Raw genomic sequence first — 25799 nt, forward strand, 5'->3', positions numbered from 1 at the left:
AGGCTCTGTGTTCCGTTTTCCTGTCTCCCAAGACCAAGGCTCTGTGTTCCGCGTTCCCGTCTCCCAAGACCAAGGATCTGTGTTCCGTGTTCATGTCTCCCAAGACCATGGCTCTGTGTTCCGTGCTCCTGTCTCCCAAGACCAAGGCTCTGTGTTGCCTGTTCACGACTCCCAAAACCAAGGCTCTGTGTTCTGCGTACCCGTCTCCCAAGCCCAAGGCTCTTTGTTCCGCGTTCCTGTCTCCCAAGACCAAGGCTTTGTATTATGCGTTCCCTTCTCCCAAGACAAAGGCTTTGTGTTCCGTGTTCCCGTCTCCAAAGACCAAGGCTCTGTGTTTGGTGTTCCCGTCTCCCAAGACCAAGGCTCTGTGTTCCGCGTTCCCATCTCCTAAGGCCAAGGCTCTGGGTTCCCTGTTCCAGTCTCCCAAGAGCAAGGCTCAGTGGTCCCTGATCCCGTCTCCCAAGACCAAGGCTCTGTGTTCTGTGTTCCCAGCTCCCAAGACCAAGGCTCTGTGTTCCGTGTTCCCGTCTCCCAAGACCAAGGCTCTGTGTTCTGCGTTCCCGCCTCCCAAGCTCAAGGCTCTGTGTTCCACGTTCCTGTCTCCCAAGACCAAGGATTTGTGTTCCGCATTCCCGTCTCCCAAGCCCAAGGCTCTGTGTTCCGCATTCCTGCCTCCCAAGACAAAGGTGTTGTGTTCTGCATTCCCGTGTCCCAAGACCAAGACTCTGCGTTCCATGTTCCCTTCTCCCAAGACCAAGGCTCTGTGTTCCGTGTTCCTGTCTCCCAAGACCAAGGCTCTGTGTTCCGTGTTCACTTCTCCCAAGACCAAAGCTCTGTGTTCTGCGTTCCCGTCTCCCAAGCCCAAGGCTCTGTTTTCCGCGTTCCTGTCTCCCAAGACCAAGGCTTTGTGTTCTGCGTTCCCTTCTCCCAAGACAAAGGCTTTGTGTTCCGTGTTCCCGTCTCCAAAGACCAAGGCTCTGTGTTTGGTGTTCCCGTCTCCCAAGACCAAGGCTCTGTGTTCCGCGTTCCCGTCTCCTAAGGCCAAGGCTCTGTGTTCCCTGTTCCAGTCTCCCAAGAGCAAGGCTCAGTGTTCCCTGATCCCGTCTCCCAAGACCAAGGCTCTGTGTTCTGTGTTCCCGGCTCCCAAGACCAAGGCTCTGTGATCCGTGTTCCTGTCTCCCAAGACCAAGGCTCTGTGTTCCGTGTTCCCGTCTCCCAAGACCAAGGCTCTGTGCTCCGTTTTCCTGTCTCCCAAGACCAAGTCTCAGTGACCTGTGTTCCCGTCTCCCAAGACGAAGGCTCAGTGTTCCCTGTTCCCGTCTCCAAAGACCAAGGCTCAGTGTTCTGTGTCCCGTCTCCCAAGAATAAGGCTCTGTGATCCTTGTTCCTGTTCCCAAGACCAAGGCACAGTGTTCTGCATTCCCGACTCCCAAGAACAAGGCTCTGTGTTCCGTGTTCCCGTCTCCCAAGACCAAGGCTCTGTGTTCTGCATTCCCGTCTCCCAAGCCCAAGGCTCTGAGTTCCGTGTTCACGACTCTCAAGAGCAAGGCTCTGTGTTCTGCATTCCCGTCTCCCAAGCCCAAGGCTCTGTGTTCCGCGTTCCCGTCTCCCAAGCCCAAGGCTCTGTGTTCCGCGTTCCCGTCTCCCAAGACCAAGGCTCTGTGTTCCGCGTTCCCATCTCCCAAGAGCAAGGCACAGTGTTCCCTGTTCCTGTCTCCCAAGACCAAGGCTCTGTTTTCCGCGTTCCCGTCTCCCAAGACCAAGACTCTGTGTTCCGCGTTCCCGTCTCCCAAGACCAAGGCTCAGTGTTCCCTGTTCCCCTCTCCCAAGCCGAAGGCTCTGTGTTCTGTGTTCCCGTCTCCCACGACCAAGGCTCTGTGTTCCGTGTTCCCGTCTCCCAAGACCAAGGCTCTGTGATCTGTGTTCCCGGCTCCCAAGACCAAGGCTCTGATATCTGTGTTCCCGGCTCCCAAGACCAAGGCTCTGTGTTCCGTGTTCCCGTCTCCCAAGACCAAGGCTCTGTGTTCTGCGTTCCCGTCTCCCAAGCCCAAGGCTCTGTGTTCCGCATTCCTGTCTCCCAAGACCAAGGCTCTGTGTTCTGTTTTCCAGTTTCCCAAGACCAAGGCTCTGTGCTCCGTGTTCCTGTCTCCCAAGACCAAGTCTCAGTGACCTGTGTTCCCGTCTCCCAAGACCAAGGCTCTGTGTTCAGCGTTCCCGTCTCCTAAGACCAAGGCTCTGTGTTCCCTGTTCCGGTCTCCCAAGACGAAGGCACAGTGTTCCCTGTTCCCGTCTCCAAAGACCAAGGCTCTGTGTTCTGTGTTCCCGTCTCCCAAGACCAAGGCTCTGTGTTCTGTGTTCCTGTCTCCCAAGACCAACCCTCTGTGTTCCCTGTTCCGTTCTCCAAATACCAAGGCACAGTTTTCCGCGTTGCCGTCTCCCTACACCAAAGCTCAGTTTTCCCTGTTCCCGTCTCCCAAGACCAAGGCTCAGTGTTCTGTGTCCCGTCTCCCAAGAACAAGGCTCTGTGATCCTTGTTCCTGTTCCCAAGACCAAGGCTCTGTGTTCTCCGTTCCCGTCTCCCAAGACCAAGGCTCTGAGTTATGTGCTCCCGTCACCCAAGACCAAGGCTCTTTGTTCAGTGTTCCCGTCTCCGAAGACCAAGGCTCTGTGTTCCGTGTACCTGTCTCCCAAGACCAAGGCTCTGTGTTCCGTTTTCCTGTCTCCCAAGACCAAGGCTCTGTGTTCCGCGTTCCCGTCTCCCAAGACCAAGGATCTGTGTTCCGTGTTCATGTCTCCCAAGACCATGGCTCTGTGTTCCGTGCTCCAGTCTCCCAAGACCAAGGCCCTGTGTTGCCTGTTCACGACTCCCAAAACCAAGGCTCTGTGTTCTGCGTACCTGTCTCCCAAGACCAAGGCTTTGTATTATGCGTTCCCTTCTCCCAAGACAAAGGCTTTGTGTTCCGCGTTCCCATCTCCTAAGGCCAAGGCTCTGGGTTCCCTGTTCCAGTCTCCCAAGAGCAAGGCTCAGTGGTCCCTGATCCCGTCTCCCAAGACCAAGGCTCTGTGTTCTGTGTTCCCAGCTCCCAAGACCAAGGCTCTGTGTTCTGCGTTCCCGCCTCCCAAGCTCAAGGCTCTGTGTTCCACGTTCCTGTCTCCCAAGACCAAGGATTTGTGTTCCGCATTCCCGTCTCCCAAGCCCAAGGCTCTGTGTTCCGCATTCCTGCCCCCCAAGACAAAGGTGTTGTGTTCTGCATTCCCGTGTCCCAAGACCAAGACTCTGCGTTCCATGTTCCCTTCTCCCAAGACCAAGGCTCTGTGTTCCGTGTTCCTGTCTCCCAAGACCAAGGCTCTGTGTTCCGTGTTCACTTCTCCCAAGACCAAAGCTCTGTGTTCTGCGTTCCCGTCTCCCAAGCCCAAGGCTCTGTTTTCCGCGTTCCTGTCTCCCAAGACCAAGGCTTTGTGTTCTGCGTTCCCTTCTCCCAAGACAAAGGCTTTGTGTTCCGTGTTCCCGTCTCCAAAGACCAAGGCTCTGTGTTTGGTGTTCCCGTCTCCCAAGACCAAGGCTCTGTGTTCCGCGTTCCCGTCTCCTAAGGCCAAGGCTCTGGGTTCCCTGTTCCAGTCTCCCAAGAGCAAGGCTCAGTGTTCCCTGATCCCGTCTCCCAAGACCAAGGCTCTGTGTTCTGTGTTCCCGGCTCCCAAGACCAAGGCTCTGTGATCCGTGTTCCTGTCTCCCAAGACCAAGGCTCTGTGTTCCGTGTTCCCGTCTCCCAAGACCAAGGCTCTGTGCTCTGTTTTCCTGTCTCCCAAGACCAAGTCTCAGTGACCTGTGTTCCCGTCTCCCAAGACGAAGGCTCAGTGTTCCTTGTTCCCATCTCCAAAGACCAAGGCTCAGTGTTCTGTGTCCCGTCTCCCAAGAATAAGGCTCTGCGATCCTTGTTCCTGTTCCCAAGACCAAGGCTCTGTGTTCTGCGTTCCCGTCTCCGAAGACCAAGGCTCTGTGTTCCGTGTACCTGTCTCCCAAGACCAAGGCTCTGTGTTCTGAGTTCCCTTCTCCCAAGGCCAAGGCTCTGTGTTCCGCGTTCCTGCCTCCCAAGACCAAGGCGTTGTGTTCTGCGTTTCCATCTCCCAAGACCAAGGCTCTGTATTCCGCGTACCTGTCTCCCAAGAACAAGTCTCTGCGTTCCGTGTTCCCGTCTCCCAAGACCAAGGCTCTGTGTTCCGTGTTCCTGTCTCCCAAGACCAAGGCTCTGTGTTCCGCGTTCCCGTCTCCCAAGACCAAGACTCTGTGTTCCGCGTTCCTGTATCCCAAGACCAAGGCTCTGAGTTCCATGTTCACGACTCCCAAGTCCTAGGCTCTGTGTTCCACGTTCCCGTCTCCGAAGACCAAGACTCTGTGCTCCGCGTTCCCGTCTCTCAAGACCAAGGCTCTGTGTTCCCTGTTCCGGTCTCCCAAGACCAAGACTCAGTGTTCCCTGTTCCCGTCTCCCAAGAACAAGGCTCTGTGTTCTGCGTTCCTGTCTCCCAAGCCGAAGGCTCTGTGTTCCATGTTCCTGTCTCCCAAGACCAAGGCGCTGTGTTCCGCGTTCCCGTCTCCCAAGACCAAGGCTCTGTGTTCCGCGTTCCCGTCTCCCAAGACCAAGGCTCTGTGTTCCCTGTTCCGGTCTCCCAAGACCAAGGCTCCGTGTTCGGTGTTCCCGTCTCACAAGACCAAGGCTCTGTGTTCTGTGTTCCCGTCTCCCAAGACCAAAGCTCTGTGATCCGTGTTCCCGTCTCCCAAGACCAAGGCTCTGTGTTCCGTGTTCCCATCTCCCAAGACCAAGGCTCTGTGTTCCGCATTCCTGTCTCCCAAGACCAAGGCTCTGTGTTCCGTGTTCCCATCTCCCAAGAACAAGGCTCTGTGTTCCTTGTTCCGGTCTCCCAAGACCAAGGCTCTGTGTTCCGTGTTCCCGTCTCCCAAGACCAAGGCTCTGTGTTCTGCGTCCCCGTCTCCCAAGCCCAAGTCTCTGTGTTCCGCGTTCCTGTCTCCCAAGAACAAGGCTTTGTGTTCTCTGTTCCCGTCTCCCAAGACGAAGTCTCTGTGTTCCGCGTTCCCGACTCACAAGAAGAAGGATCTGTGTTCCGTGTTCATGTCTCCCAAGACCATGGCTCTGTGTTCCGTGCTCCTGTCTCCGAAGACCAAGGCTCTGTGTTGCGTGTTCACGACTCCCAAAACCAAGGCTCTGTGTTCTGCGTACCCGTCTCCCAAGCCCAAGGCTCTTTGTTCCGCGTTCCTGTCTCCCAAGACCAAGGCTTTGTATTATGCGTTCCCTTCTCCCAAGACAAAGGCTTTGTGTTCCGTGTTCCCGTCTCCAAAGACCAAGGCTCTGTGTTTGGTGTTCCCGTCTCCCAAGACCAAGGCTCTGTGTTCCGCGTTCCCGTCTCCTAAGGCCAAGGCTCTGGGTTCCCTGTTCCAGTCTCCCAAAAGCAAGGCTCAGTGGTCCCTGATCCCGTCTCCCAAGACCAAGGCTCTGTGTTCTGTGTTCCCAGCTCCCAAGACCAAGGCTCTGTGTTCTGCTTTCCCGTCTCCCAAGACCAAGGCTCTGTGTTCCGTGTTCCCGTCTCCCAAGACCAAGGCTCTGTGTTCTGCGTTCCCGCCTCCCAAGCTCAAGGCTCTGTGTTCCGCGTTCCTGTCTCCCAAGACCAAGGATTTGTGTTCCGCATTCCCGTCTCCCAAGCCCAAGGCTCTGTGTTCCGCATTCCTGCCTCCCAAGACCAAGGTGTTGTGTTCTGCATTCCTGTGTCCCAAGACCAAGACTCTGCGTTCCATGTTCCCGTCTCCCAAGACCAAGGCTCTGTGTTCCGTGTTCCTGTCTCCCAAGACCAAGGCTCTGTGTTCCGTGTTCACTTCTCCCAAGACCAAAGCTCTGTGTTCTGCGTTCCCGTCTCCCAAGCCCAAGGCTCTGTTTTCCGCGTTCCTGTCTCCCAAGACCAAGGCTTTGTGTTCTGCGTTCCCTTCTCCCAAGACAAAGGCTTTGTGTTCCGTGTTCCCGTCTCCAAAGACCAAGGCTCTGTGTTTGGTGTTCCCGTCTCCCAAGACCAAGGCTCTGTGTTCCGCGTTCCCGTCTCCTAAGGCCAAGGCTCTGGGTTCCCTGTTCCAGTCTCCCAAGAGCAAGGCTCAGTGTTCCCTGATCCTGTCTCCCAAGACCAAGGCTCTGTGTTCTGTGTTCCCGGCTCCCAAGACCAAGGCTCTGTGATCCGTGTTCCTGTCTCCCAAGACCAAGGCTCTGTGTTCCGTGTTCCCGTCTCCCAAGACCAAGGCTCTGTGCTCCGTTTTCCTGTCTCCCAAGACCAAGTCTCAGTGACCTGTGTTCCCGTCTCCCAAGACGAAGGCTCAGTGTTCCCTGTTCCCGTCTCCCAAGACCAAGGCTCTGTGTTCTGGGTTCCTGTCTCTCAAGCCCAAGGTTCTGTGTTCCGCGTTCCTGTCTCCCAAGACCAAGGCACTGTGTTCTGCATTCCCGACTCCCAAGAACAAGGCTCTGTGTTCCGTGTTCCCGTCTCCCAAGACCAAGGCTCTGTGTTCTGCATTCCCGTCTCCCAAGCCCAAGGCTCTGAGTTCCGTGTTCACGACTCTCAAGAGCAAGGCTCTGTGTTCTGCATTCCCGTCTCCCAAGCCCAAGGCTCTGTGTTCCGCGTTCCCGTCTCCCAAGCCCAAGGCTCTGTGTTCCGCGTTCCCGTCTCCCAAGACCAAGGCTCTGTGTTCCGCGTTCCCATCTCCCAAGAGCAAGGCACAGTGTTCCCTGTTCCGGTCTCCCAAGACCAAGGCTCTGTTTTCCGCGTTCCCGTCTCCCAAGACCAAGACTCTGTGTTCCGCGTTCCCGTCTCCCAAGACCAAGGCTCAGTGTTCCCTGTTCCCCTCTCCCAAGCCCAAGGCTCTGTGTTCTGTGTTCCCGTCTCCCACGACCAAGGCTCTGTGTTCCGTGTTCCCGTCTCCCAAGACCAAGGCTCTGTGATCTGTGTTCCCGGCTCCCAAGACCAAGGCTCTGTGATCTGTGTTCCCGGCTCCCAAGACCAAGGCTCTGTGTTCCGTGTTCCCGTCTCCCAAGACCAAGGCTCTGTGTTCTGCGTTCCCGTCTCCCAAGCCCAAGGCTCTGTGTTCCGCATTCCTGTCTCCCAAGACCAAGGCTCTGTGTTCTGCTTTCCAGTTTCCCAAGACCAAGGCTCTGTGCTCCGTGTTCCTGTCTCCCAAGACCAAGTCTCAGTGACCTGTGTTCCCGTCTCCCAAGACCAAGGCTCTGTGTTCAGCGTTCCCGTCTCCTAAGACCAAGGCTCTGTGTTCCCTGTTCCGGTCTCCCAAGACGAAGGCACAGTGTTCCCTGTTCCCGTCTCCAAAGACCAAGGCTCTGTGTTCTGTGATCCCGTCTCCCAAGACCAAGGATCTGTGTTCTGTGTTCCTGTCTCCCAAGACCAACCCTCTGTGTTCCCTGTTCCGTTCTCCAAATACCAAGGCACAGTTTTCCGCGTTGCCGTCTCCCTACACCAAAGCTCAGTTTTCCCTGTTCCCGTCTACCAAGACCAAGGCTCAGTGTTCTGTGTCCCGTCTCCCAAGAACAAGGCTCTGTGATCCTTGTTCCTGTTCCCAAGACCAAGGCTCTGTGTTCTCCGTTCCCGTCTCCCAAGACGAAGGCTCTGAGTTATGCGCTCCCGTCACCCAAGACAAAGGCTCTTTGTTCAGTGTTCCCGTCTCCGAAGACCAAGGCTCTGTGTTCCGTGTACCTGTCTCCCAAGACCAAGGCTCTGTGTTCCGTTTTCCTGTCTCCCAAGACCAAGGCTCTGTGTTCCGCGTTCCCGTCTCCCAAGACCAAGGCTCTGTGTTCCGCGTTCCTGTATCCCAAGACCAAGGCTCTGAGTTCCATGTTCACGACTCCCAAGAGCAAGGCTCGGTGTTCTGCGTTCCCGTCTCCCAAGCCCAAGGCTCTGTGTTCCGCGTTCCCGCCTCCCAAGTCCTAGGCTCTGTGTTCCGCGTTCCCGTCTCTGAAGACCAAGACTCTGTGCTCCGCGTTCCCGTCTCTCAAGACCAAGGCTCTGTGTTCCCTGTTCCGGTCTCCCAAGACCAAGACTCAGTGTTCCCTGTTCCGGTCTCCCAAGACCAAGACTCAGTGTTCCCTGTTCCCGTCTCCCAAGAACAAGGCTCTGTGTTCTGCGTTCCTGTCTCCCAAGCCGAAGGCTCTGTGTTCCATGTTCCTGTCTCCCAAGACCAAGGCGCTGTGTTCCGCGTTCCCGTCTCCCAAGACCAAGGCTCTGTGTTCCGCGTTCCCGTCTCCCAAGACCAAGGCTCTGTGTTCCCTGTTCCGGTCTCCCAAGACCAAGGCTCCGTGTTCGGTGTTCCCGTCTCACAAGACCAAGGCTCTGTGTTCTGTGTTCCCGTCTCCCAAGACCAAAGCTCTGTGATCCGTGTTCCCGTCTCCCAAGACCAAGGCTCTGTGTTCCATGTTCCCGTCAACGAAGACCAAGGCTCTTTTTTCCGCATTCCTGTCTCCCAAGACCAAGGCTCTGTGTTCCGTGTTCCCGTCTCCCAAGACCAAGGCGCTGTGTTCCGCGTTCCCGTCTCCCAAGACCAAGGCTCTGTGTTCCGCGTTCCCGTCTCCCAAGACCAAGACTCAGTGTTCCCTGTTCCCGTCTCCCAAGAACAAGGCTCTGTGTTCTGCGTTCCTGTCTCCCAAGCCGAAGGCACTGTGTTCCATGTTCCTGTCTCCCAAGACCAAGGCGCTGTGTTCCGCGTTCCCGTCTCCCAAGACCAAGGCTCTGTGTTCCGCGTTCCCGTCTCCCAAGACCAAGGCTCTGTGTTCCCTGTTCCGGTCTCCCAAGACCAAGGCTCCGTGTTCGGTGTTCCCGTCTCACAGGACCAAGGCTCTGTGTTCTGTGTTCCCGTCTCCCAAGACCAAAGCTCTGTGATCCGTGTTCCCGTCTCCCAAGACCAAGGCTCTGTGTTCTGTGTTCCCGTCTCCCAAGACCAAAGCTCTGTGATCCGTGTTCCCGTCTCCCAAGACCAAGGCTCTGTGTTCCGTGTTCCCATCTCCCAAGACCAAGGCTCTGTGTTCCGCATTCCTGTCTCCCAAGACCAAGGCTCTGTGTTCCGTGTTCCCATCTCCCAAGAACAAGGCTCTGTGTTCCTTGTTCCGGTCTCCCAAGACCAAGGCTCTGTGTTCCGTGTTCCCGTCTCCCAAGACCAAGGCTCTGTGTTCTGCGTCCCCGTCTCCCAAGCCCAAGTCTCTGTGTTCCGCGTTCCTGTCTCCCAAGAACAAGGCTTTGTGTTCTCTGTTCCCGTCTCCCAAGACGAAGTCTCTGTGTTCCGCGTTCCCGACTCACAAGAAGAAGGATCTGTGTTCCGTGTTCATGTCTCCCAAGACCATGGATCTGTGTTCCGTGCTCCTGTCTCCGAAGACCAAGGCTCTGTGTTGCGTGTTCACGACTCCCAAAACCAAGGCTCTGTGTTCTGCGTACCCGTCTCCCAAGCCCAAGGCTCTTTGTTCCGCGTTCCTGTCTCCCAAGACCAAGGCTTTGTATTATGCGTTCCCTTCTCCCAAGACAAAGGCTTTGTGTTCCGTGTTCCCGTCTCCAAAGACCAAGGCTCTGTGTTCCGCGTTCCCGTCTCCTAAGGCCAAGGCTCTGGGTTCCCTGTTCCAGTCTCCCAAAAGCAAGGCTCAGTGGTCCCTGATCCCTTCTCCCAAGACCAAGGCTCTGTGTTCTGTGTTCCCAGCTCCCAAGACCAAGGCTCTGTGTTCTGCATTCCCGTCTCCCAAGACCAAGGCTCTGTGTTCCGTGTTCCCGTCTCCCAAGACCAAGGCTCTGTGTTCTGCGTTCCCGCCTCCCAAGCTCAAGGCTCTGTGTTCCGCGTTCCTGTCTCCCAAGACCAAGGATTTGTGTTCCGCATTCCCGTCTCCCAAGCCCAAGGCTCTGTGTTCCGCATTCCTGCCTCCCAAGACCAAGGTGTTGTGTTCTGCATTCCCGTGTCCCAAGACCAAGACTCTGCGTTCCATGTTCCCGTCTCCCAAGACCAAGGCTCTGTGTTCCGTGTTCCTGTCTCCCAAGACCAAGGCTCTGTGTTCCGTGTTCACTTCTCCCAAGACCAAAGCTCTGTGTTCTGCGTTCCCGTCTCCCAAGCCCAAGGCTCTGTTTTCCGCGTTCCTGTCTCCCAAGACCAAGGCTTTGTGTTCTGCGTTCCCTTCTCCCAAGACAAAGGCTTTGTGTTCCGTGTTCCCGTCTCCAAAGACCAAGGCTCTGTGTTTGGTGTTCCCGTCTCCCAAGACCAAGGCGCTGTGTTCCGCGTTCCCGTCTCCTAAGGCCAAGGCTCTGGGTTCCCTGTTCCAGTCTCCCAAGAGCAAGGCTCAGTGTTCCCTGATCCCGTCTCCCAAGACCAAGGCTCTGTGTTCTGTGTTCCCGGCTCCCAAGACCAAGGCTCTGTGATCCGTGTTCCTGTCTCCCAAGACCAAGGCTCTGTGTTCCGTGTTCCCGTCTCCCAAGACCAAGGCTCTGTGCTCCGTTTTCCTGTCTCCCAAGACCAAGTCTCAGTGACCTGTGTTCCCGTCTCCCAAGACGAAGGCTCAGTGTTCCCTGCTCCCGTCTCCCAAGACCAAGGCTCTGTGTTCTGGGTTCCTGTCTCTCAAGCCCAAGGCTCTGTGTTCCGCGTTCCTGTCTCCCAAGACCAAGGCACTGTGTTCTGCATTCCCGACTCCCAAGAACAAGGGTCTGTGTTCCGTGTTCCCGTCTCCCAAGACCAAGGCTCTGTGTTCTGTGTTCCTGTCTCCCAAGACCAAGGCTCTGTGTTCTGTGTTCCTGTCTCCCAAGACCAACCCTCTGTGTTCCCTGTTCCGTTCTCCAAATACCAAGGCACAGTTTTCCGCGTTGCCGTCTCCCTACACCAAAGCTCAGTTTTCCCTGTTCCCGTCTACCAAGACCAAGGCTCAGTGTTCTGTGTCCCGTCTCCCAAGAACAAGGCTCTGTGATCATTGTTCCTGTTCCCAAGACCAAGGCTCTGTGTTCTCCGTTCCCGTCTCCCAAGACCAAGGCTCTGAGTTATGCGCTCCCGTCACCCAAGACAAAGGCTCTTTGTTCAGTGTTCCCGTCTCCGAAGACCAAGGCTCTGTGTTCCGTGTACCTGTCTCCCAAGACCAAGGCTCTGTGTTCCGTTTTCCTGTCTCCCAAGACCAAGGCTCTGTGTTCCGCGTTCCCGTCTCCCAAGACCAAGGCTCTGTGTTCCGCGTTCCTGTATCCCAAGACCAAGGCTCTGAGTTCCATGTTCACGACTCCCAAGAGCAAGGCTCGGTGTTCTGCGTTCCCGTCTCCCAAGCCCAAGGCTCTGTGTTCCGCGTTCCCGCCTCCCAAGTCCTAGGCTCTGTGTTCCGCGTTCCCGTCTCCGAAGACCAAGACTCTGTGCTCCGCGTTCCCGTCTCTCAAGACCAAGGCTCTGTGTTCCCTGTTCCGGTCTCCCAAGACCAAGACTCAGTGTTCCCTGTTCCAGTCTCCCAAGACCAAGACTCAGTGTTCGCTGTTCCCGTCTCCCAAGAACAAGGCTCTGTGTTCTGCGTTCCTGTCTCCCAAGCCGAAGGCTCTGTGTTCCATGTTCCTGTCTCCCAAGACCAAGGCGCTGTGTTCCGCGTTCCCGTCTCCCAAGACCAAGGCTCTGTGTTCCGCGTTCCCGTCTCCCAAGACCAAGGCTCTGTGTTCCCTGTTCCGGTCTCCCAAGACCAAGGCTCCGTGTTCGGTGTTCCCGTCTCACAAGACCAAGGCTCTGTGTTCTGTGTTCCCGTCTCCAAAGACCAAAGCTCTGTGATCCGTGTTCCCGTCTCCCAAGACCAAGGCTCTGAGTTATGCGCTCCCGTCACCCAAGACAAAGGCTCTTTGTTCAGTGTTCCCGTCTCCGAAGACCAAGGCTCTGTGTTCCGTGTACCTGTCTCCCAAGACCAAGGCTCTGTGTTCCGTTTTCCTGTCTCCCAAGACCAAGGCTCTGTGTTCCGCGTTCCCGTCTCCCAAGACCAAGGCTCTGTGTTCCGCGTTCCTGTATCCCAAGACCAAGGCTCTGAGTTCCATGTTCACGACTCCCAAGAGCAAGGCTCGGTGTTCTGCGTTCCCGTCTCCCAAGCCCAAGGCTCTGTGTTCCGCGTTCCCGCCTCCCAAGTCCTAGGCTCTGTGTTCCGCGTTCCCGTCTCCGAAGACCAAGACTCTGTGCTCCGCGTTCCCGTCTCTCAAGACCAAGGCTCTGTGTTCCCTGTTCCGGTCTCCCAAGACCAAGACTCAGTGTTCCCTGTTCCGGTCTCCCAAGACCAAGACTCAGTGTTCGCTGTTCCCGTCTCCCAAGAACAAGGCTCTGTGTTCTGCGTTCCTGTCTCCCAAGCCGAAGGCTCTGTGTTCCATGTTCCTGTCTCCCAAGACCAAGGCGCTGTGTTCCGCGTTCCCGTCTCCCAAGACCAAGGCTCTGTGTTCCGCGTTCCCGTCTCCCAAGACCAAGGCTCTGTGTTCCCTGTTCCGGTCTCCCAAGACCAAGGCTCCGTGTTCGGTGTTCCCGTCTCACAAGACCAAGGCTCTGTGTTCTGTGTTCCCGTCTCCAAAGACCAAAGCTCTGTGATCCGTGTTCCCGTCTCCCAAGACCAAGGCTCTGTGTTCCATGTTCCCGTCAACGAAGACCAAGGCTCTTTTTTCCGCATTCCTGTCTCCCAAGACCAAGGCTCTGTGTTCCGTGTTCCCGTCTCCCAAGACCAAGGCGCTGTGTTCCGCGTTCCCGTCTCCCAAGACCAAGGCTCTGTGTTCCGCGTTCCCGTCTCCCAAGACCAAGACTCAGTGTTCCCTGTTCCCGTCTCCCAAGAACAAGGCTCTGTGTTCTGCGTTCCTGTCTCCCAAGCCGAAGGCTCTGTGTTCCATGTTCCTGTCTCCCAAGACCAAGGCGCTGTGTTCCGCGTTCCCGTCTCCCAAGACCAAGGCTCTGTGTTCCGCGTTCCCGTCTCCCAAGACCAAGGCTCTGTGTTCCCTGTTCCGGTCTCCCAAGACCAAGGCTCCGTGTTCGGTGTTCCCGTCTCACAAGACCAAGGCTCTGTGTTCTGTGTTCCCGTCTCCCAAGACCAAAGCTCTGTGATCCGTGTTCCCGTCTCCCAAGACCAAGGCTCTGTGTTCTGTGTTCCCGTCTCCCAAGACCAAAGCTCTGTGATCCGTGTTCCCGTCTCCCAAGACCAAGGCTCTGTGTTCCGTGTTCCCATCTCCCAAGACCAAGGCTCTGTGTTCCGCATTCCTGTCTCCCAAGACCAAGGCTCTGTGTTCCGTGTTCCCATCTCCCAAGTACAAGGCTCTGTGTTCCTTGTTCCGGTCTCCCAAGACCAAGGCTCTGTGTTCCGTGTTCCCGTCTCCCAAGACCAAGGCTCTGTGTTCTGCGTCCCCGTCTCCCAAGCCCAAGTCTCTGTGTTCCGCGTTCCTGTCTCCCAAGAACAAGGCTTTGTGTTCTCTGTTCCCGTCTCCCAAGACGAAGTCTCTGTGTTCCGCGTTCCCGACTCACAAGAAGAAGGATCTGTGTTCCGTGTTCATGTCTCCCAAGACCATGGCTCTGTGTTCCGTGCTCCTGTCTCCGAAGACCAAGGCTCTGTGTTGCGTGTTCACGACTCCCAAAACCAAGGCTCTGTATTCTGCGTACCCGTCTCCCAAGCCCAAGGCTCTTTGTTCCGCGTTCCTGTCTCCCAAGACCAAGGCTTTGTATTATGCGTTCCCTTCTCCCAAGACAAAGGCTTTGTGTTCCGTGTTCCCGTCTCCAAAGACCAAGGCTCTGTGTTTGGTGTTCCCGTCTCCCAAGACCAAGGCTCTGTGTTCCGCGTTCCCGTCTCCTAAGGCCAGGCTCTGGGTTCCCTGTTCCAGTCTCCCAAAAGCAAGGCTCAGTGGTCCCTGATCCCGTCTCCCAAGACCAAGGCTCTGTGTTCTGCATTCCCGACTCCCAAGAACAAGGGTCTGTGTTCCGTGTTCCCGTCTCCCAAGACCAAGGCTCTGTGTTCTGTGTTCCTGTCTCCCAAGACCAAGGCTCTGTGTTCTGTGTTCCTGTCTCCCAAGACCAACCCTCTGTGTTCCCTGTTCCGTTCTCCAAATACCAAGGCACAGTTTTCCGCGTTGCCGTCTCCCTACACCAAAGCTCAGTTTTCCCTGTTCCCGTCTACCAAGACCAAGGCTCAGTGTTCTGTGTCCCGTCTCCCAAGAACAAGGCTCTGTGATCCTTGTTCCTGTTCCCAAGACCAAGGCTCTGTGTTCTCCGTTCCCGTCTCCCAAGACCAAGGCTCTGAGTTATGCGCTCCCGTCACCCAAGACAAAGGCTCTTTGTTCAGTGTTCCAGTCTCCGAAGACCAAGGCTCTGTGTTCCGTGTACCTGTCTCCCAAGACCAAGGCTCTGTGTTCCGTTTTCCTGTCTCCCAAGACCAAGGCTCTGTGTTCCGCGTTCCCGTCTCCCAAGACCAAGGCTCTGTGTTCCGCGTTCCTGTATCCCAAGACCAAGGCTCTGAGTTCCATGTTCACGACTCCCAAGAGCAAGGCTCGGTGTTCTGCGTTCCCGTCTCCCAAGCCCAAGGCTCTGTGTTCCGCGTTCCCGCCTCCCAAGTCCTAGGCTCTGTGTTCCGCGTTCCCGTCTCCGAAGACCAAGACTCTGTGCTCCGCGTTCCCGTCTCTCAAGACCAAGGCTCTGTGTTCCCTGTTCCGGTCTCCCAAGACCAAGACTCAGTGTTCCCTGTTCCGGTCTCCCAAGACCAAGACTCAGTGTTCCCTGTTCCCGTCTCCCAAGAACAAGGCTCTGTGTTCTGCGTTCCTGTCTCCCAAGCCGAAGGCTCTGTGTTCCATGTTCCTGTCTCCCAAGACCAAGGCGCTGTGTTCCGCGTTCCCGTCTCCCAAGACCAAGGCTCTGTGTTCCGCGTTCCCGTCTCCCAAGACCAAGGCTCTGTGTTCCCTGTTCCGGTCTCCCAAGACCAAGGCTCCGTGTTCGGTGTTCCCGTCTCACAAGACCAAGGCTCTGTGTTCTGTGTTCCCGTCTCCAAAGACCAAAGCTCTGTGATCCGTGTTCCCGTCTCCCAAGACCAAGGCTCTGTGTTCCATGTTCCCGTCAACGAAGACCAAGGCTCTTTTTTCCGCATTCCTGTCTCCCAAGACCAAGGCTCTGTGTTCCGTGTTCCCGTCTCCCAAGACCAAGGCGCTGTGTTCCGCGTTCCCGTCTCCCAAGACCAAGGCTCTGTGTTCCGCGTTCCCGTCTCCCAAGACCAAGACTCAGTGTTCCCTGTTCCCGTCTCCCAAGAACAAGGCTCTGTGTTCTGCGTTCCTGTCTCCCAAGCCGAAGGCTCTGTGTTCCATGTTCCTGTCTCCCAAGACCAAGGCGCTGTGTTCCGCGTTCCCGTCTCCCAAGACCAAGGCTCTGTGTTCCGCGTTCCCGTCTCCCAAGACCAAGGCTCTGTGTTCCCTGTTCCGGTCTCCCAAGACCAAGGCTCCGTGTTCGGTGTTCCCGTCTCACAAGACCAAGGCTCTGTGTTCTGTGTTCCCGTCTCCCAAGACCAAAGCTCTGTGATCCGTGTTCCCGTCTCCCAAGACCAAGGCTCTGTGTTCTGTGTTCCCGTCTCCCAAGACCAAAGCTCTGTGATCCGTGTTCCCGTCTCCCAAGACCAAGGCTCTGTGTTCCGTGTTCCCATCTCCCAAGACCAAGGCTCTGTGTTCCGCATTCCTGTCTCCCAAGACCAAGGCTCTGTGTTCCGTGTTCCCATCTCCCAAGAACATGGCTCTGTGTTCCTTGTTCCGGTCTCCCAAGACCAAGGCTCTGTGTTCCGTGTTCCCGTCTCCCAAGACCAAGGCTCTGTGTTCTGCGTCCCCGTCTCCCAAGCCCAAGTCTCTGTGTTCCGCGTTCCTGTCTCCCAAGAACAAGGCTTTGTGTTCTCTGTTCCCGTCTCCCAAGACGAAGTCTCTGTGTTCCGCGTTCCCGACTCACAAGAAGAAGGATCTGTGTTCCGTGTTCATGTCTCCCAAGACCATGGCTCTGTGTTCCGTGCTCCTGTCTCCGAAGACCAAGGCTCTGTGTTGCGTGTTCACGACTCCCAAAACCAAGGCTCTCTGTTCTGCGTACCCGTCTCCCAAGCCCAAGGCTCTTTGTTCCGCGTTCCTGTCTCCCAAGACCAAGGCTTTGTATTATGCGTTCCCTTCTCCCAAGACAAAGGCTTTGTGTTCCGTGTTCCCGTCTCCAAAGACCAAGGCTCTGTGTTTGGTGTTCCCGTCTCCCAAGACCAAGGCTCTGTGTTCCGCGTTCCCGTCTCCTAAGGCCAAGGCTCTGGGTTCCCTGTTCCAGTCTCCCAAAAGCAAGGCTCAGTGGTCCCTGATCCCGTCTCCCAAGACCAAGGCTCTGTGTTCTGCATTCCCGACTCCCAAGAACAAGGGTCTGTGTTCCGTGTTCCCGTCTCCCAAGACCAAGGCTCTGTGTTCTGTGTTCCTGTCTCCCAAGACCAAGGCTCTGTGTTCTGTGTTCCTGTCTCCCAAGACCAACCCTCTGTGTTCCCTGTTCCGTTCTCCAAATACCAAGGCACAGTTTTCCGCGTTGCCGTCTCCCTACACCAAAGCTCAGTTTTCCCTGTTCCCGTCTACCAAGACCAAGGCTCAGTGTTCTGTGTCCCGTCTCCCAAGAACAAGGCTCTGTGATCATTGTTCCTGTTCCCAAGACCAAGGCTCTGTGTTCTCCGTTCCCGTCTCCCAAGACCAAGGCTCTGAGTTATGCGCTCCCGTCACCCAAGACAAAGGCTCTTTGTTCAGTGTTCCCGTCTCCGAAGACCAAGGCTCTGTGTTCCGTGTACCTGTCTCCCAAGACCAAGGCTCTGTGTTCCGTTTTCCTGTCTCCCAAGACCAAGGCTCTGTGTTCCGCGTTCCCGTCTCCCAAGACCAAGGCTCTGTGTTCCGCGTTCCTGTATCCCAAGACCAAGGCTCTGAGTTCCATGTTCACGACTCCCAAGAGCAAGGCTCGGTGTTCTGCGTTCCCGTCTCCCAAGCCCAAGGCTCTGTGTTCCGCGTTCCCGCCTCCCAAGTCCTAGGCTCTGTGTTCCGCGTTCCCGTCTCCGAAGACCAAGACTCTGTGCTCCGCGTTCCCGTCTCTCAAGACCAAGGCTCTGTGTTCCCTGTTCCGGTCTCCCAAGACCAAGACTCAGTGTTCCCTGTTCCGGTCTCCCAAGACCAAGACTCAGTGTTCCCTGTTCCCGTCTCCCAAGAACAAGGCTCTGTGTTCTGCGTTCCTGTCTCCCAAGCCGAAGGCTCTGTGTTCCATGTTCCTGTCTCCCAAGACCAAGGCGCTGTGTTCCGCGTTCCCGTCTCCCAAGACCAAGGCTCTGTGTTCCGCGTTCCCGTCTCCCAAGACCAAGGCTCTGTGTTCCCTGTTCCGGTCTCCCAAGACCAAGGCTCCGTGTTCGGTGTTCCCGTCTCACAAGACCAAGGCTCTGTGTTCTGTGTTCCCGTCTCCAAAGACCAAAGCTCTGTGATCCGTGTTCCCGTCTCCCAAGACCAAGGCTCTGTGTTCCATGTTCCCGTCAACGAAGACCAAGGCTCTTTTTTCCGCATTCCTGTCTCCCAAGACCAAGGCTCTGTGTTCCGTGTTCCCGTCTCCCAAGACCAAGGCGCTGTGTTCCGCGTTCCCGTCTCCCAAGACCAAGGCTCTGTGTTCCGCGTTCCCGTCTCCCAAGACCAAGACTCAGTGTTCCCTGTTCCCGTCTCCCAAGAACAAGGCTCTGTGTTCTGCGTTCCTGTCTCCCAAGCCGAAGGCTCTGTGTTCCATGTTCCTGTCTCCCAAGACCAAGGCGCTGTGTTCCGCGTTCCCGTCTCCCAAGACCAAGGCTCTGTGTTCCGCGTTCCCGTCTCCCAAGACCAAGGCTCTGTGTTCCCTGTTCCGGTCTCCCAAGACCAAGGCTCCGTGTTCGGTGTTCCCGTCTCACAAGACCAAGGCTCTGTGTTCTGTGTTCCCGTCTCCCAAGACCAAAGCTCTGTGATCCGTGTTCCCGTCTCCCAAGACCAAGGCTCTGTGTTCTGTGTTCCCGTCTCCCAAGACCAAAGCTCTGTGATCCGTGTTCCCGTCTCCCAAGACCAAGGCTCTGTGTTCCGTGTTCCCATCTCCCAAGACCAAGGCTCTGTGTTCCGCATTCCTGTCTCCCAAGACCAAGGCTCTGTGTTCCGTGTTCCCATCTCCCAAGAACAAGGCTCTGTGTTCCTTGTTCCGGTCTCCCAAGACCAAGGCTTTGTGTTCTCTGTTCCCGTCTCCCAAGACGAAGTCTCTGTGTTCCGCGTTCCCGACTCACAAGAAGAAGGATCTGTGTTCCGTGTTCATGTCTCCCAAGACCATGGCTCTGTGTTCCGTGCTCCTGTCTCCGAAGACCAAGGCTCTGTGTTGCGTGTTCACGACTCCCAAAACCAAGGCTCTGTGTTCTGCGTACCCGTCTCCCAAGCCCAAGGCTCTTTGTTCCGCGTTCCTGTCTCCCAAGACCAAGGCTTTGTATTATGCGTTCCCTTCTCCCAAGACAAAGGCTTTGTGTTCCGTGTTCCCGTCTCCAAAGACCAAGGCTCTGTGTTTGGTGTTCCCGTCTCCCAAGACCAAGGCTCTGTGTTCCGCGTTCCCGTCTCCTAAGGCCAAGGCTCTGGGTTCCCTGTTCCAGTCTCCCAAAAGCAAGGCTCAGTGGTCCCTGATCCCGTCTCCCAAGACCAAGGCTCTGTGTTCTGTGTTCCCAGCTCCCAAGACCAAGGCTCTGTGTTCTGCTTTCCCGTCTCCCAAGACCAAGGCTCTGTGTTCCGTGTTCCCGTCTCCCAAGACCAAGGCTCTGTGTTCTGCGTTTCCGCCTCCCAAGCTCAAGGCTCTGTGTTCCGCGTTCCTGTCTCCCAAGACCAAGGATTTGTGTTCCGCATTCCCGTCTCCCAAGCCCAAGGCTCTGTGTTCCGCATTCCTGCCTCCGAAGACCAAGGTGTTGTGTTCTGCATTCCCGTGTCCCAAGACCAAGACTCTGCGTTCCATGTTCCCGTCTCCCAAGACCAAGGCTCTGTGTTCCGTGTTCCTGTCTCCCAAGACCAAGGCTCTGTGTTCCGTGTTCACTTCTCCCAAGACCAAAGCTCTGTGTTCTGCGTTCCCGTCTCCCAAGCCCAAGGCTCTGTTTTCCGCGTTCCTGTCTCCCAAGACCAAGGCTTTGTGTTCTGCGTTCCCTTCTCCCAAGACAAAGGCTTTGTGTTCCGTGATCCCGTCTCCAAAGACCAAGGCTCTGTGTTTGGTGTTCCCGTCTCCCAAGACCAAGGCTCTGTGTTCCGCGTTCCCGTCTCCTAAGGCCAAGGCTCTGGGTTCCCTGTTCCAGTCTCCCAAGAGCAAGGCTCAGTGTTCCCTGATCCCGTCTCCCAAGACCAAGGCTCTGTGTTCTGTGTTCCCGGCTCCCAAGACCAAGGCTCTGTGATCCGTGTTCCTGTCTCCCAAGTCCAAGGCTCTGTGTTCCGTGTTCCCGTCTCCCAAGACCAAGGCTCTGTGCTCCGTTTTCCTGTCTCCCAAGACCAAGTCTCAGTGACCTGTGTTCCCGTCTCCCAAGACGAAGGCTCAGTGTTCCCTGTTCCCGTCTCCCAAGACCAAGGCTCTGTGTTCTGGGTTCCTGTCTCTCAAGCCCAAGGCTCTGTGTTCCGCGTTCCTGTCTCCCAAGACCAAGGCACTGTGTTCTGCATTCCCGACTCCCAAGAACAAGGGTCTGTGTTCCGTGTTCCCGTCTCCCAAGACCAAGGCTGTGTGTTCTGCATTCCCGTCTCCCAAGCCCAAGGCCCTGAGTTCCGTGTTCACGACTCTCAAGAGCAAGGCTCTGTGTTCTGCATTCCCGTCTCCCAAGCCCAAGGCTCTGTGTTCCGCGTTCCCGTCTCCCAAGCCCAAGGCTCTGTGTTCCGCGTTCCCGTCTCCCAAGACCAAGGCTCTGTGTTCCGCGTTCCCATCTCCCAAGAGCAAGGCACAGTGTTCCCTGTTCCTGTCTCCCAAGACCAAGGCTCTGTTTTCCGCGTTCCCGTCTCCCAAGACCAAGACTCTGTGTTCCGCGTTCCCGTCTCCCAAGACCAAGGCTCAGTGTTCCCTGTTCCCCTCTCCCAAGCCCAAGGCTCTGTGTTCTGTGTTCCCGTCTCCCACGACCAAGGCTCTGTGTTCCGTGTTCCCGTCTCCCAAGACCAAGGCTCTGTGATCTGTGTTCCCGGCTCCCAAGACCAAGGCTCTGTGATCTGTGTTCCCGGCTCCCAAGACCAAGGCTCTGTGTTCCGTGTTCCCGTCTCCCAAGACCAAGGCTCTGTGTTCTGCGTTCCCGTCTCCCAAGCCCAAGGCTCTGTGTTCTGCTTTCCAGTTTCCCAAGACCAAGGCTCTGTGCTCCGTGTTCCTGTCTCCCAAGACCAAGTCTCAGTGACCTGTGTTCCCGTCTCCCAAGACCAAGGCTCTGTGTTCAGCGTTCCCGTCTCCTAAGACCAAGGCTCTGTGTTCCCTGTTCCGGTCTCCCAAGACGAAGGCACAGTGTTCCCTGTTCCCGTCTCCAAAGACCAAGGCTCTGTGTTCTGTGTTCCCGTCTCCCAAGACCAAGGCTCTGTGTTCTGTGTTCCTGTCTCCCAAGACCAACCCTCTGTGTTCCCTGTTCCGTTCTCCAAATACCAAGGCACAGTTTTCCGCGTTGCCGTCTCCCTACACCAAAGCTCAGTTTTCCCTGTTCCCGTCTCCCAAGACCAAGGCTCAGTGTTCTGTGTCCCGTCTCCCAAGAACAAGGCTCTGTGATCCTTGTTCCTGTTCCCAAGACCAAGGCTCTGTGTTCTCCGTTCCCGTCTCCCAAGACCAAGGCTCTGAGTTATGCGCTCCCGTCACCCAAGACCAAGGCTCTTTGTTCAGAGTTCCCGTCTCCGAAGACCAAGGCTCTGTGTTCCGTGTACCTGTCTCCCAAGACCAAGGCTCTGTGTTCCGTTTTCCTGTCTCCCAAGACCAAGGCTCTGTGTTCCGCGTTCCCGTCTCCCAAGACCAAGGCTCTGTGTTCCGCGTTCCTGTATCCCAAGACCAAGGCTCTGAGTTCCATGTTCACGACTCCCAAGAGCAAGGCTCGGTGTTCTGCGTTCCCGTCTCCCAAGCCCAAGGCTCTGTGTTCCGCGTTCCCGCCTCCCAAGTCCTAGGCTCTGTGTTCCGCGTTCCCGTCTCCGAAGACCAAGACTCTGTGCTCCGCGTTCCCGTCTCTCAAGACCAAGGCTCTGTGTTCCCTGTTCCGGTCTCCCAAGACCAAGACTCAGTGTTCCCTGTTCCGGTCTCCCAAGACCAAGACTCAGTGTTCCCTGTTCCCGTCTCCCAAGAACAAGGCTCTGTGTTCTGCATTCCTGTCTCCCATGCCGAAGGCTCTGTGTTCCATGTTCCTGTCTCCCAAGACCAAGGCGCTGTGTTCCGCGTTCCCGTCTCCCAAGACCAAGGCTCTGTGTTCCGCGTTCCCGTCTCCCAAGACCAAGGCTCTGTGTTCCCTGTTCCGGTCTCCCAAGACCAAGGCTCCGTGTTCGGTGTTCCCGTCTCACAAGACCAACTCTCTGTGTTCTGTGTTCCCGTCTCCCAAGACCAAAGCTCTGTGATCCGTGTTCCCGTCTCCCAAGACCAAGGCTCTGTGTTCCATGTTCCCGTCAACGAAGACCAAGGCTCTTTTTTCCGCATTCCTGTCTCCCAAGACCAAGGCTCTGTGTTCCGTGTTCCCGTCTCCCAAGACCAAGGCTCTGTGTTCTGGGTTCCTGTCTCTCAAGCCCAAGGCTCTATGTTCCGCGTTCCTGTCTCCCAAGACCAAGGCACTGTGTTCTGCATTCCCGACTCCCAAGAACAAGGCTCTGTGTTCCGTGTTCCCGTCTCCCAAGACCAAGTCTCTGTGTTCTGCATTCCCGTCTCCCAAGCCCAAGGCTTTGAGTTCCGTGTTCACGACTCTCAAGAGCAAGGCTCTGTGTTCTGCATTCCCGTCTCCCAAGCCCAAGGCTCTGTGTTCCGTGTTCCCGTCTCCCAAGCCCAAGGCTCTGTGTTCCGCGTTCCCGTCTCCCAAGACCAAGGCTCTGTGTTCCGTGTTCCCATCTCCCAAGAGCAAGGCACAGTGTTCCCTGTTCCTGTCTCCCAAGACCAAGGCTCTGTTTTCCGCGTTCCCGTCTCCCAAGACCAAGACTCTGTGTTCCGCGTTCCCGTCTCCCAAGACCAAGGCTCAGTGTTCCCTGTTCCCCTCTCCCAAGCCCAAGGCTCTGTGTTCTGTGTTCCCGTCTCCCAACACCAAGGCTCTGTGTTCCGTGTTCCCGTCTCCCAAGACCAAGGCTCTGTGATCTGTGTTCCCGGCTCCCAAGACCAAGGCTCTGTGATCTGTGTTCCCGGCTCCCAAGACCAAGGCTCTGTGTTCCGTGTTCCCGTCTCCCAAGACCAAGGCTCTGTGTTCTGCTTTCCAGTTTCCCAAGACCAAGGCTCTGTGCTCCGTGTTCCTGTCTCCCAAGACCAAGTCTCAGTGACCTGTGTTCCCGTCTCCCAAGACCAAGGCTCTGTGTTCAGCGTTCCCGTCTCCTAAGACCAAGGCTCTGTGTTCCCTGTTCCGGTCTCCCAAGACGAAGGCACAGTGTTCCCTGTTCCCGTCTCCAAAGACCAAGGCTCTGTGTTCTGTGTTCCCGTCTCCCAAGACCAAGGCTCTGTGTTCTCCGTTCCCGTCTCCCAAGACCAAGGCTCTGAGTTATGCACTCCCGTCACCCAAGACCAAGGCTCTTTGTTCAGTGTTCCCGTCTCCGAAGACCAAGGCTCTGTGTTCCGTGTACCTGTCTCCCAAGACCAAGGCTCTGTGTTCTGAGTTCCCTTCTCCCAAGGGCAAGGCTCTGTGTTCCGCGTACCTGCCTCCCAAGACCAAGGCGTTGTGTTCTGCGTTTCCATCTCCCAAGACCAAGGCTCTGTATTCCGCGTTCCTGTCTCCCAAGAACAAGTCTCTGCGTTCCGTGTTCCCGTCTCCCAAGACCAAGGCTCTGTGTTCCGTTTTCCTGTCTCCCAAGACCAAGGCTCTGTGTTCCGCGTTCCTGTATCCCAAGACCAAGGCTCTGAGTTCCATGTTCACGACTCCCAAGAGCAAGGCTCGGTGTTCTGCTTTCCCGTCTCCCAAGCCCAAGGCTCTGTGTTCCGCGTTCCCGCCTCCCAAGTCCTAGGCTCTGTGTTCCGCGTTCCCGTCTCCGAAGACCAAGACTCTGTGCTCCGCGTTCCCGTCTCTCAAGACCAAGGCTCTGTGTTCCCTGTTCCGGTCTCCCAAGACCAAGACTCAGTGTTCCCTGTTCCGGTCTCCCAAGACCAAGACTCAGTGTTCCCTGTTCCCGTCTCCCAAGAACAAGGCTCTGTGTTCTACGTTCCTGTCTCCCAAGCCGAAGGCTCTGTGTTCCATGTTCCTGTCTCCCAAGACCAAGGCGCTGTGTTCCGCGTTCCCGTCTCCCAAGACCAAGGCTCTGTGTTCCGCGTTCCCGTCTCCCAAGACCAAGGCTCTGTGTTCCCTGTTCCGGTCTCCCAAGACCAAGGCTCCGTGTTCGGTGTTCCCGTCTCACAAGACCAAGGCTCTGTGTTCTGTGTTCCCGTCTCCCAAGACCAAAGCTCTGTGATCCGTGTTCCCGTCTCCCAAGACCAAGGCTCTGTGTTCCATGTTCCCGTCAACGAAGACCAAGGCTCTTTTTTCCGCATTCCTGTCTCCCAAGACCAAGGCTCTGTGTTCCGTGTTCCCGTCTCCCAAGACCAAGGCTCTGTGTTCTGGGTTCCTGTCTCTCAAGCCCAAGGCTCTATGTTCCGCGTTCCTGTCTCCCAAGACCAAGGCACTGTGTTCTGCATTCCCGACTCCCAAGAACAAGGCTCTGTGTTCCGTGTTCCCGTCTCCCAAGACCAAGTCTCTGTGTTCTGCATTCCCGTCTCCCAAGCCCAAGGCTTTGAGTTCCGTGTTCACGACTCTCAAGAGCAAGGCTCTGTGTTCTGCATTCCCGTCTCCCAAGCCCAAGGCTCTGTGTTCCGTGTTCCCGTCTCCCAAGCCCAAGGCTCTGTGTTCCGCGTTCCCGTCTCCCAAGACCAAGGCTCTGTGTTCCGTGTTCCCATCTCCCAAGAGCAAGGCACAGTGTTCCCTGTTCCTGTCTCCCAAGACCAAGGCTCTGTTTTCCGCGTTCCCGTCTCCCAAGACCAAGACTCTGTGTTCCGCGTTCCCGTCTCCCAAGACCAAGGCTCAGTGTTCCCTGTTCCCCTCTCCCAAGCCCAAGGCTCTGTGTTCTGTGTTCCCGTCTCCCAACACCAAGGCTCTGTGTTCCGTGTTCCCGTCTCCCAAGACCAAGGCTCTGTGATCTGTGTTCCCGGCTCCCAAGACCAAGGCTCTGTGATCTGTGTTCCCGGCTCCCAAGACCAAGGCTCTGTGTTCCGTGTTCCCGTCTCCCAAGACCAAGGCTCTGTGTTCTGCTTTCCAGTTTCCCAAGACCAAGGCTCTGTGCTCCGTGTTCCTGTCTCCCAAGACCAAGTCTCAGTGACCTGTGTTCCCGTCTCCCAAGACCAAGGCTCTGTGTTCAGCGTTCCCGTCTCCTAAGACCAAGGCTCTGTGTTCCCTGTTCCGGTCTCCCAAGACGAAGGCACAGTGTTCCCTGTTCCCGTCTCCAAAGACCAAGGCTCTGTGTTCTGTGTTCCCGTCTCCCAAGACCAAGGCTCTGTGTTCTCCGTTCCCGTCTCCCAAGACCAAGGCTCTGAGTTATGCACTCCCGTCACCCAAGGCCAAGGCTCTTTGTTCAGTGTTCCCGTCTCCGAAGACCAAGGCTCTGTGTTCCGTGTACCTGTCTCCCAAGACCAAGGCTCTGTGTTCTGAGTTCCCTTCTCCCAAGGGCAAGGCTCTGTGTTCCGCATTCCTGTCTCCCAAGACCAAGGCTCTGTGTTCCGTGTTCCCATCTCCCAAGACCAAGGCTCTGTGTTCTGCTTTCCCGTCTCCCAAGAACAAGGATCTGTGTTCCGTGTTCCCGTCTCCCAAGACCAAGGCTCTGTGTTCTGAGTTCCCGTCTCCCAAGGCCAAGGCTCTGTGTTCCGCATTCCCGTCTCCCAAGCCCAAGGCTCTGTGTTCCGCGTTCCTGTCTCCCAAGACCAAGGCGTTGTGTTCTGCGTTCCCGTCTCCCAAGAACAAGGCTCTGTGTTCCGTGTTCCCGTCTCCCAAGACCAAGGCTCTGTGTTCCATGTTCCTGTCTCCCAAGCCCAAGGCTCTGTGTTCCGTGTTCACGTCTCCTAAGACCAAGGCTCTGTGTTCTGCGTTCACGTCTCGCAAGCCCAAAGCTGTGTGTTCCGCGTTCCTGTCTCCCAAGACCAAGGCTTTGTGTTCTGCATTCCCGACTCCAAAGACCAAGGCTCTGTGTTCCGTGTTCGCATCTCCCGAGACCAAGGCTCTGTTTTTTGCGTTCCTGTCAACCAAGACCAAGGCTCTGTGTTCCGTGTTCCTGTCTTCCAAGACCAAGGCTCTGTGTTCTGTGTACCCGTCTCGAAAGACCAAGGCTCTGTGTTCCGTGTTCCCGACTCCCAAGCCCAAGGCTCTGTGATGCATGTTCCGGTCTCCCAAGACCAAGGCTCTCTGTTCCGTGTTCCCGTCTCCCAAGACCAAGGCTATGTGTTCCGTGTTCCCGTCTCCCAAGACCAAGGCTCTGTGATCTGTGTTCCCGGCTCCCAAGACCAAGGCTCTGTGTTCCGTGTTCCCGTCTCCAAAGACCAAGGCTCTGTGTTCCGTGTTCCCGTCTCCCAAGCCCAAGGCTCTGTGTTCCGCATTCCTGTCTCCCAAGACCAAGGC

This window comes from Hemitrygon akajei, chromosome 8, assembly GCF_048418815.1.
Source record: "Hemitrygon akajei chromosome 8, sHemAka1.3, whole genome shotgun sequence".
Classification (NCBI taxonomy): domain Eukaryota; kingdom Metazoa; phylum Chordata; class Chondrichthyes; order Myliobatiformes; family Dasyatidae; genus Hemitrygon; species Hemitrygon akajei.